Raw genomic sequence first — 9439 nt, forward strand, 5'->3', positions numbered from 1 at the left:
GTCACCATTGAACATTGAAAGGAATAACAACTCCCAACTATCTTGCTCCAGCTCCAGCTCTCTTGCTGGTAGTTGAATCAAGGGCAATTTTGCTTCGAGTGCCGGAAGTCAAGTCGACCTATTTTGAAATCAGAGTAGTGAGAGTCAACGTTTGGAGTCAGGACCCAGGAAGCCGTGCAGAGTCAAGAGGACCTGGGGAAGTGCATTGCATACATCAGTGAGCCACCATCGACCTGTTGAACAGTCTCTGGAGCTGAGTACAGGTGCAACTTCTGAGTTATTCTCCGTCCACCAGCCAGGGATGAAAGGTTCTGACTTATCGAATTCCCGTGGTGAACGGAAACATGGAACTCCTGACCCAAGCACTAGATAAAAATACCTCTTGAATTCTTAGTACCTCTACTGTTTTGAAAAGTGCCCCAATGACCTCCCAAAAATTGTGTTGCTTTTCATTGTCCAGCTACTACTTCAATGTGTCAATTGGTTATAGCGTTGGCCACTGTAATGGCGAATAATTATCATTAATAATAATAATCTTTGGGACTCATGGTCATGTCAGATACTAAAATGTGTCAAACTGGATGCATAAATATCATAAACCAAAATCGATGCATAAATAAAAGAATGCAGTGATCAAGAATGATAAAAAAAGTTGACTAGAAAGTGATATCACAACAAAGATGACTAGAGTTGGTTCAGTGCACATGGAAAAAGTGAAGAGGGGTTTCACAGACTGTACATGAACAGTTTGGTAGAGGCAGGTGGTGAAAATCTTTATTCTTGCAGTACATGGTAGAGTGGGTGGGTCAGATTGAACAGATCTATTGTCAGCTCCCGCCGTTGATGGTATTGGGCCGGGAGCTTGACAAAGGTGCGTGACCACCAATACTCCGAAGGGATGTCGGGCCAAGGACAATAAGGTGTTAGTAAGTCCTTGACCGGAAAAGATAACTTGTGTCCGGACATCACATCCAGAAAGGTCAGGTTCCCAATACTGGTGGACACTAAACTGGCCAGCCATCGGGTGAGGGGCTCGGTTTTGCATAGAAAATGTGTCCATGCATTTTTGGCATATTGGGGCACGCCCAGGTATCATTTGAGGAACTATGTAAAGGTGGAAGGTGGCCTTGGCGGACTGGAAGGCGGATTGGGCAGAGTTGGGCAGCCAAAGGTGAAGGCCATAGAAGAAAATTTGGTTGATGTAGGTCCAGAAGAGTTTTCTATCCAAATGCTTTAATTTTCAAAGTGGCTAGAGTTGCTATGAGAGCAAGCCATTTTGCAGGGGGGCTCGTTCAAAGTCCATATTTCAAGAAATTTGGGCCTAAGATATGGGCTTGGACCAAACTCATCCTGAAGCAGAGGACATCATAAGGTAGATTGACACTAGACAGGATTAGTTCTGCTACCTGGCTAAATTTGGTGGCAAGTCTAATTCACTCAATAGAGACACAACATGGTTTCCCAGAGGGCGTGGGTTTGAATCCTGCCTTCAGAATAAACCTTTATCATTTTTATTTGCAAAGTGACTCAGAGTTACCATGACCAAAAGCAAGCCAATTTGGCAGGAAGCTCGTTTGGAGTCCATATTTCCAGAAGTCCATGATTGATTGCACTTGGTAAGCTTCCATTCTATGTGAAAACTGGAAAATGTTTCACGCAATTTTGTCCAACTAAATTCACAAAGTAATATTGTTGTAGATTGGGAGCATTTCATGGCAAGGTCACTTTGTAAACTAAAATACACCCTCTTACTAGTGCCACCAAGCTAGATGCAAGCAACCTCTGGCGTCATGGACCTCTTCTCCATTTTAGTTGCCAGGCTTGGTTAAGACAACTTGATTGCGTTCCCCCATTTAATGCCGTCGAGTTTGAAGAGAGGAGCAATGAGGGCTTGCTCAAGTTTCTCTTCACACCAGAGGGCATGATGAAATGGCGAACGCGTTAAAGGTGTGTAGACTAGAGGGCTAGTCAGGGAAGCGACACTCACGAGATTTCTGAGATTTTTTTTGCCTCCCTCGCAGCTGCCTGGTGTTTGCGATGGGGATCGGCGTTGGACACATTTAGTTACGTGATTCTCTAAATCAAGTTCCGAATTCAGGGAGCCAGTGAGTTGATGGCTCGTTTGTCTGCTTGGGTTGGAACTGAATAACGCAAGCGAAATTGATCAGCCCGACAGCCTGCTGCACAACTACCAAAATGTATTCAAAGCAAAGTCTCAAGTGGCTTGGTTGGAGAGACTTTTCTCTGACAAGCCCTCTAGTGTAGACCAATCAACTTTGTGAGATTCGAACTTGACTAAGCTGCAGGCAAAGAACGGCGCCTCTATTGAATAGTTTTCTTGTACAAGAACCAGTTTTTAAGGTATGAATTACCCTCGAAACCACACAAAGCCAAATTTGATGTCAGAGAATGTCTATTTTCTTCACAAGTGGCTGGAAACTTAGATTCCGGCCACTCATGAACACAGCGCCATTGAAATGAGATTTTTAATGGTTTTGTTTGGTTTCCTCTGCTTGCCGAAGACGGAACAAAAAATTTAAACCAGGGCAGTGTTTAAACTCACACCCTCGATGGGAGTTGAGCTGGAGCTATCCACAAATCATATAACGACACGGTCTGTAGAGCTTTCCTTTCCATGGCGAAAGGCTATGGACTCGTAGGTGAAAGTGGCCAAGATGTACAATGAAGTGGAAAAACAACCTGCCTTCGAGGCATTTGACCCAAAAAATCTAAAGTGGCCATTGAATAATTTGCAGGTAAGCCCACGGACTTAGTTTCAAGCATATTTAGAAATCCATTGTCATTGCCGATTGTTGTCTTTAAAATACAGTTAAGAGCCAGGAAGAGAAACATCGGACCACATGAATGAATTAAAGCGAACAAGAGGAGGAGCGCCACCCAAATCAAAAGAATTGAGCATGTTAGAGGCTCAAGTTTTGGACGAGGGCGGGATAATACTGAATAAGAGTCACGTTTTGATTCGGAAACGCAATTTGACCTCGCCCGGAACAACAAAACCTCAAAAACCATATTACTACAACAATCTCACTTGACAGCATTACACAGCACCAATTCTTTTCCACGCCCATTGACAAATAAAAACGAAATACAGACAGAGGAGCCCCAAAGTGAACTCCAATAAGGACCTTGGCCACTAAACCAATGTCAATCTTAAGATAGGACCTGTGTCCCAGAAGTCACTTTAGCTAGTCTAATCTGTGCGGTGAACATGGAACCAATGCCATGTCATTTTGAGTACGACAATGAAAGGAGCAACATGAACTAGATTGTTTAAAACGAGAGTGATCAAGACATTGATCCAACAACAGCCCGCATTGAAAGTAAGTAATTACCAGCGAGTTGAAGGTATACAACGTTATAACTTGTTACCTTTTTTCTGTTTTACTTATGTAGGTCAAGACACCAATGTCTCCTTTGACTTAACTACAAGCCAAAGACTTATCTTACAAGAACAATTGAACAACAATTCCGCCTTGTTTTCATAATGCTTATTTGTTGTTGCAGCTCTTTAAATATGTCAGGCTACCACATAAATTCAAAAAGCAAGATTATAACAAAAAAGGACAAAATATCTTTACAGGACATGGATTTGAACTCAGGAAAATCGTATTTTTAGTTCGTTCTTTGTTGGTAAATAAGTCATATCTCATAGAATAGCTTTTCAAAAAGTATCAAATCCCCCTTTAAATTTTTGCTCCAAAGCCTCATTCAGGTAGGTAGCTCCATTTCAGTTTCCAAATCTTACACTCCCTTCCGGCTGAACGGCAGGCTGAACAAAAACTCGATGTAATGTCTTAAAAGGCCAAATTTCTATACATGATCATGAAGAAGAAAATCCTCAACAATTTAGATTTCTTGACAACTTTTGTCTCTTTTGACAAGGGAACACAGTGGTAAAGATACTTCACGGAATATTCCATACACATATTGGCATTTCACAACCTCAGACAATTATGGGGAACAATCTTGATTTTATTGCTTTATGGAATTCAAGCCCACATAAAAACCTTACATACCTGAAAACATGAAAAACACTATAATTGTCAAAATCCTATACAACTTTCTTTTTTATTTTAGAGAGGAACAGGATTTCTTAGTATGTAATCTCTACTCTTAAGGACCCTCGGCCCCAAATGACAAGACGTCAACAAAAACTGCTTCTACACCATTCATTAAACCTAGAGGGCTAGTCAGAAAAGCGAAACTCACAAGATTTCTGAGATTTTTTTGGCTCCCTTGCTGCTGCCTGGTGTGTGTGTAATGGGGATTGGCTTTGAACACATTTAGTTACATGATTCTCAAAATCAAGTTCCAAATTCAGGGAGCCAGTGAGTTGATGGCTTGTTTGTCTGCTTTGGTTGAAACTCCATAACGCAAGAGAAGTTGATCAGCCTGACACACTGCTCAAAGCAAAGTCTAAAGCTGCTTGGCCGGAGTGACTTTTCTCTGACAAGCCCTCTAATTAAACCGCTTCACGTAAAAATGGCTAGGCAGGTGCCCCTGCATTACAAGGAGGCAGCGTCTAACCTCATATCTGAGTGGATTGGTTCCAGGGTAATGGTCCAAGAAACTGAGCCAACCAAATGGGTCTCACCAGCTCACTTTGTTCCTAAACCAAAAGTGCTCTTGGTAATTGACTACCTTTGCCTCAACAACGCCACTACATGCCCGGTCCACCCCTTTTCCTCTGTGCCTGACCTAATGCATCAGGATGACCCAAATGCCAAGGTCTTCTCTAAGCTCAAGGCTGTCCATGGGTATTACCATTTGCCGGTGTCAACGGAAGCTTCCAAATTGTGCATGTTCCTCCTTCCCGACGGCAAGAACTGCCCCCCTGTTGGCGCCCATGGGATGGAAGGGTAGCGGCGACATTTTTGGGTTCAGAATGGACGCTGCAATGGCAACCTGCATTGCCAAGGGCGGGATGGCAAAGATCGTTGATAATATGCTGTTGCAGGCAACCCACTATGATGAGCTCTTGGACCAGTTACAAATTGTCTTCAACATATGTTTTGCGGAGGGCATAACCCTCAGCATTAACAAGCTGGAGATTGGCGACAAAATGCCGTACTCCAGGTTCATTGTGTTGTATGCTGGGATGATGCCCGACCCCGCCAAGGTTGAGGCCATCTCCGTCTTTCCTATGCCCACCAACTTGACCAACTTTAATACATTTCGGCTAAGAGAGAACTCAATGAATTTCATCTTCATGATCAAGTACTCAATTCATAGGTAATGCAAAACTGAAACAACTTCTAGCGCGGTTTCAGAGAGCTTTCCTCTCCACTACTTCCGTACTCCATGTCATACCTAATTTCGCCCACGCTACCTCCAAGTTGCAAATGACTTACTCAAGTCGTCATCGGCATGGTTCTAGCTCGAGGAGCACGATGAGGAATTTCGGTAAACGTTATTCTCCACCGATTAGTTGGCGGTGCTACTTTTTTAAACTTAACCTAAACTTATAAAGCCTAACCTAACCTTACCTAACCTGACCTAACCTAACACGATATTAATAGCCCTTAAAGTCTCTATCTAACACTTAATCACAAATTTAAAAATGAGCACCGCCAACTAATCGGTGGAGAATAACGTTTATCAGGAATTTCAAGAGTCGAACGGTTGCGTGGTCCTGAAGTCCGTACCTTGCGAGCGGATTAGGATTCGTCAGTGTGTACTTTATTTTTGTACTCTTTTGTCCACCCCTGTTCAAAACTGTACCATAACAGGAGGCTTTAGAACCAACACTCTAAAAGAAAGTCTAAAAATTTATCTCTCATTTGTGATTTTTTTCCAGAAACGACTTGCTTGAATTATTGTTAGGTTTCTTGGCTTTAAGGTGTTTTATTTCAGAAGATGAAAAGAATAACTTCATTTAATGAAAAAAAAGAAAATATTTCTTACTTTACAGATGTATAAAAAAGTGTAATTCATATACCACTTATAACTATTGAAAGTAGTTTTCGATGTTTGATATGCAGTTGCTAGCATATTTTTAATTTCAAGACTTAGTTTTAGTTAAAACTGCCCGGCCTCCAGGTGCCCTGAGTGCTTTTACTTCTTAACAGTCAAAATATATCAATGATATTTTGTTCAACTTCACAATGCTGTATTTTATCAATATAGTTTATTAAGATGCTCATTTTAGTTTTTATTTTGGAAATCAAAAACATAAATAAAATTTTTTTGTTTGTTTTGGTGAAAGGTTAGTTTCTACATAATATTAATGCGTTTTAAGAAAGCTTACATTTTATCAATTGATGATTCCATTTGCTGGTTAACATATAGAATAGGTAAGGACATTAAATATAATGGTATTTAAAGTTATTGCTTGTCAACCCACCTTTGGACAATTGTACTCACCTTTGAAAACCTTGTGCCCATTTCTGTTCCCTTTTTGTCCACTTTTGTCCACTTTTGTCCCCTTGTCCACAAGTGAAGCAGATTTTCAAAATTGTCTTTTTTGGAATTGCGACTGGATTAACTATTCATTATTCAATACTAGTCGCTTTCACTTTTCTCCAAATTGACGTCAAAATACAGCTTAGAAAGTTTTTTCAAATTATTCGATGGGTTTGATCAAACTTGAAAAATTATTATCTTATCTTTTTTCGTTTTATTTGGCTGATTTCCTTACCGCTACTGGGAAAGGGGTACTCATGACTTTAGCTGTCTACCACATTTTTTTTTTACCTTGTGCAGTGAGTGAGTGACCAGCAGTAAGCGCACTGATCAAGAGGGAGTAGTGATTCTGAGCTATTTGGCAGAAAACAACACGAATGAGTGTGGTTCTCCTTTCTCTTTTACTTTTTGTTGAAAATTTAAGTCTTGTTTTCCTTATCATAAGAGTGCACAAGCCTTTTTTTGCTCTTTTTTTTGAATGCAAAAAAGTCCTGTTTTTCTAGAAAAAAATACGTATCAACCTTCTCCAAGAAAAGTAGGAGCTTACAACTTTACCTCACCTAATTCAATAATTTGCTTTCATTTTATCAATTGGTATGACAGATGAGAAAGAGGCACATGAAATAGAAAGGAAACTCAAAAATATTATAAAATTGAAATTATGAGTGGAAACAGGATCTTTATCAATGCCCTGTATTAGGGTTGGTAAGTTTTTCATCAATGCCTTATGCTATTGTTCTTCAGCTTTGTAACTATAATTACAGAGCCAAGTTTAAAAATTATAATTGTCATTCATATGATCAATCCATAGCGTAACTATATCTTGTTCATAGATGAAAACATACAGTATATGATTATTCAAAACAACAAGGGGATAGGAAATAACACTTTCATAGCCATTTATTACTTCCTATGATGGTCTATGAAAAAAGAGAAACTCAGCAGAACCCTAATTTCAACAGGCCAAGTGCAAGTTTGGAATTAGAAGGTACAGATTAGGATCAAGGCAAATTTTATGGGGATGGTTTCGTGCTCTTATTGTTCATTTTTCTGGTCACCACGCAGCTGTTGTGCCCAAATTCTGTTGTAGACAGGTAAAGTCATGAGTACCGGGATAGGAATTCCAGCACTTATATTCATTTTTTAAACCCAGAATGGGACAAGACTTACGGAATGATGTCAGCCGAGAGATATTATAACTTGGATGTATTTCAGTAGTGAAGGAGAGGGCTTGGTCCGACCAATAACCAAGGTCGAATGACTTCCAGAAAGGAATTGGGGAACATATAAGTTGGCATGATGGACAAAGAAGTGTGTGGGAAATATTACCAGAAGCGGTACGAAACCTTTTATTTGAAGTCACTCCAACTGTCCCTTTGGAAACTTTCAAAATACTGTCGGGTATTGAAAGCCAATGTAAATAATATTTGAGATAATAGGGAAAAGTAGCATCACATTAAGCTTCAAAGGTAGATTTTGGCACCTTATGTCACTTCTCGGACAACTCGTTGATTCAGCCAATATTTTTTACCCTCTCGAGATTTCAGAAGAACCCTAACGGGAAAACATTTCAGAATTACCGCCTCCCTATCCCAACACTCAGTTTGCGAGTCCTGATGAACAACAAATATTCCATTGGATAGCACGTGTTTGTGGGGTGTCTCTTGGTTGTTCACCGATTCTTTATATTTCCCTTTTCTTCCTCACCCCATTAGGGTTGAGACGGACCATTTTGCTAGGGTTGCTACAGCTCCCATCCAGCAATGGCATTGACATGAAAATGGGCATGACATTGCGACTGACATAAAAAGAGACAAAAAGGAATGATGTATCAGGTACTGAGTATAACAGGTAGTCGTGATCGTGGTGGAAGGTTTCTGGGTTAGCATGAACCACTTCCTCAGGCGGTAGGTAGGCCAGTTTCAAGCGGTCGATAGAGACGCTGTCTGATCCGGTGCTCAAATGAATCACAAAATATTTGTCCGAACGAGAATGGATAAGGAAAGGTCCATCATAAGTGGGGTGTAGAGGAGACTTGACTGCGTCCCTCTGTACAAAAACATGGGAGCACCTCTGAAGGCGAGGGCGAATGACGATCGATGGACGGAAGCTGGTGGAGGTTGAAGTGTACGCATAGGTGTTTGTAACTGAACTAAGAAAGCGGGAGCATCCTTTGGGACATACAGAGTAGAGTGGAAGAACTCGCCTGGAAGTCGTAATGACCCTCCAGACGTCAAATCTGCTGACGAACCGCCCAAATCTTGGCGATAAGCGGCCCGGATGCCCAGGAGCACGGCCGGGAGCGGTACCATCCAGTTGAGGTCTGTGAGACGTGCACATAGCGCGCTTTTCAGTTGGCGATGTAGTCTCTCTACCGTACCATTGCTTTGCGGATGGTAGGCAGTACTTGTAATGTGGTGAATTCCAAAGAGCTCGGTCACGGCTGCCCAAAGGGGAGACGTAAATTGTGTGCTGGGGTCCGAGGTTATCGTTCCGGGCACTCCAAACCGGGCGATCCTATGCTGAAGGAGGGCCTCGGCCTGGAATACAGACAGGTTGGTAAAAGAAAGACCCACGTCCATGGTCAACAGTGTTGATCTTGACAAGGAGTCCGCTACTACGCTGGCCGATCCTTTATTGAATTGGACATCCCCCGTGAATTCGGCGATGTAGGCCAAGTGGCGTATTTGTCGGGCAGTTCGCTCTGTCCAGGATCGGAGAGCGAATGTGAGTGGGCAGTAATCCGTAAACACTGTGAAGGGACAGCCTTCAACAAAGTAACGGAAATGCTTGATGCCCAAATATACAGCCAAGAGTTCTCAGTTGAAGGGGCTGTATTTGATTTCCGCTGGATGAAGCTTTATTGAAAAGAAAGCAAGTGGTAACCACTGTTTGCCATGTTGTTGGAGGATTCCAAGGGGATGGGTGCTCTTGCCGCTCTTACTTTTGCCGCTCGCTCCAGTCAAAAGTCCATGAAGTGGAAGGAGGATGGATGCTAAATGAGGGACAAAGCAAT

The 9439-nt window shown here is 41.7% G+C and overlaps 1 long non-coding RNA gene across 1 annotated transcript; it reads right to left on the bottom strand.

The window, feature by feature from the left end:
* Nucleotides 1–756: 756 nt before the first annotated feature.
* Nucleotides 757–1734, bottom strand: LOC131877156 (uncharacterized). Its single transcript, XR_009372854.1, has 2 exons — nucleotides 1407–1734; nucleotides 757–1350 (listed from the first exon to the last, which is right to left on the bottom strand). It is a non-coding gene; the product is annotated as an uncharacterized LOC131877156 (long non-coding RNA).
* Between the last annotated feature and the right edge of the window lie 7705 nt (nucleotides 1735–9439).

The sequence above is a fragment of the Tigriopus californicus genome, chromosome 2 (assembly GCF_007210705.1).
Source record: "Tigriopus californicus strain San Diego chromosome 2, Tcal_SD_v2.1, whole genome shotgun sequence".
In the NCBI taxonomy this organism is placed as follows: Eukaryota; Metazoa; Arthropoda; class Copepoda; order Harpacticoida; family Harpacticidae; genus Tigriopus; species Tigriopus californicus.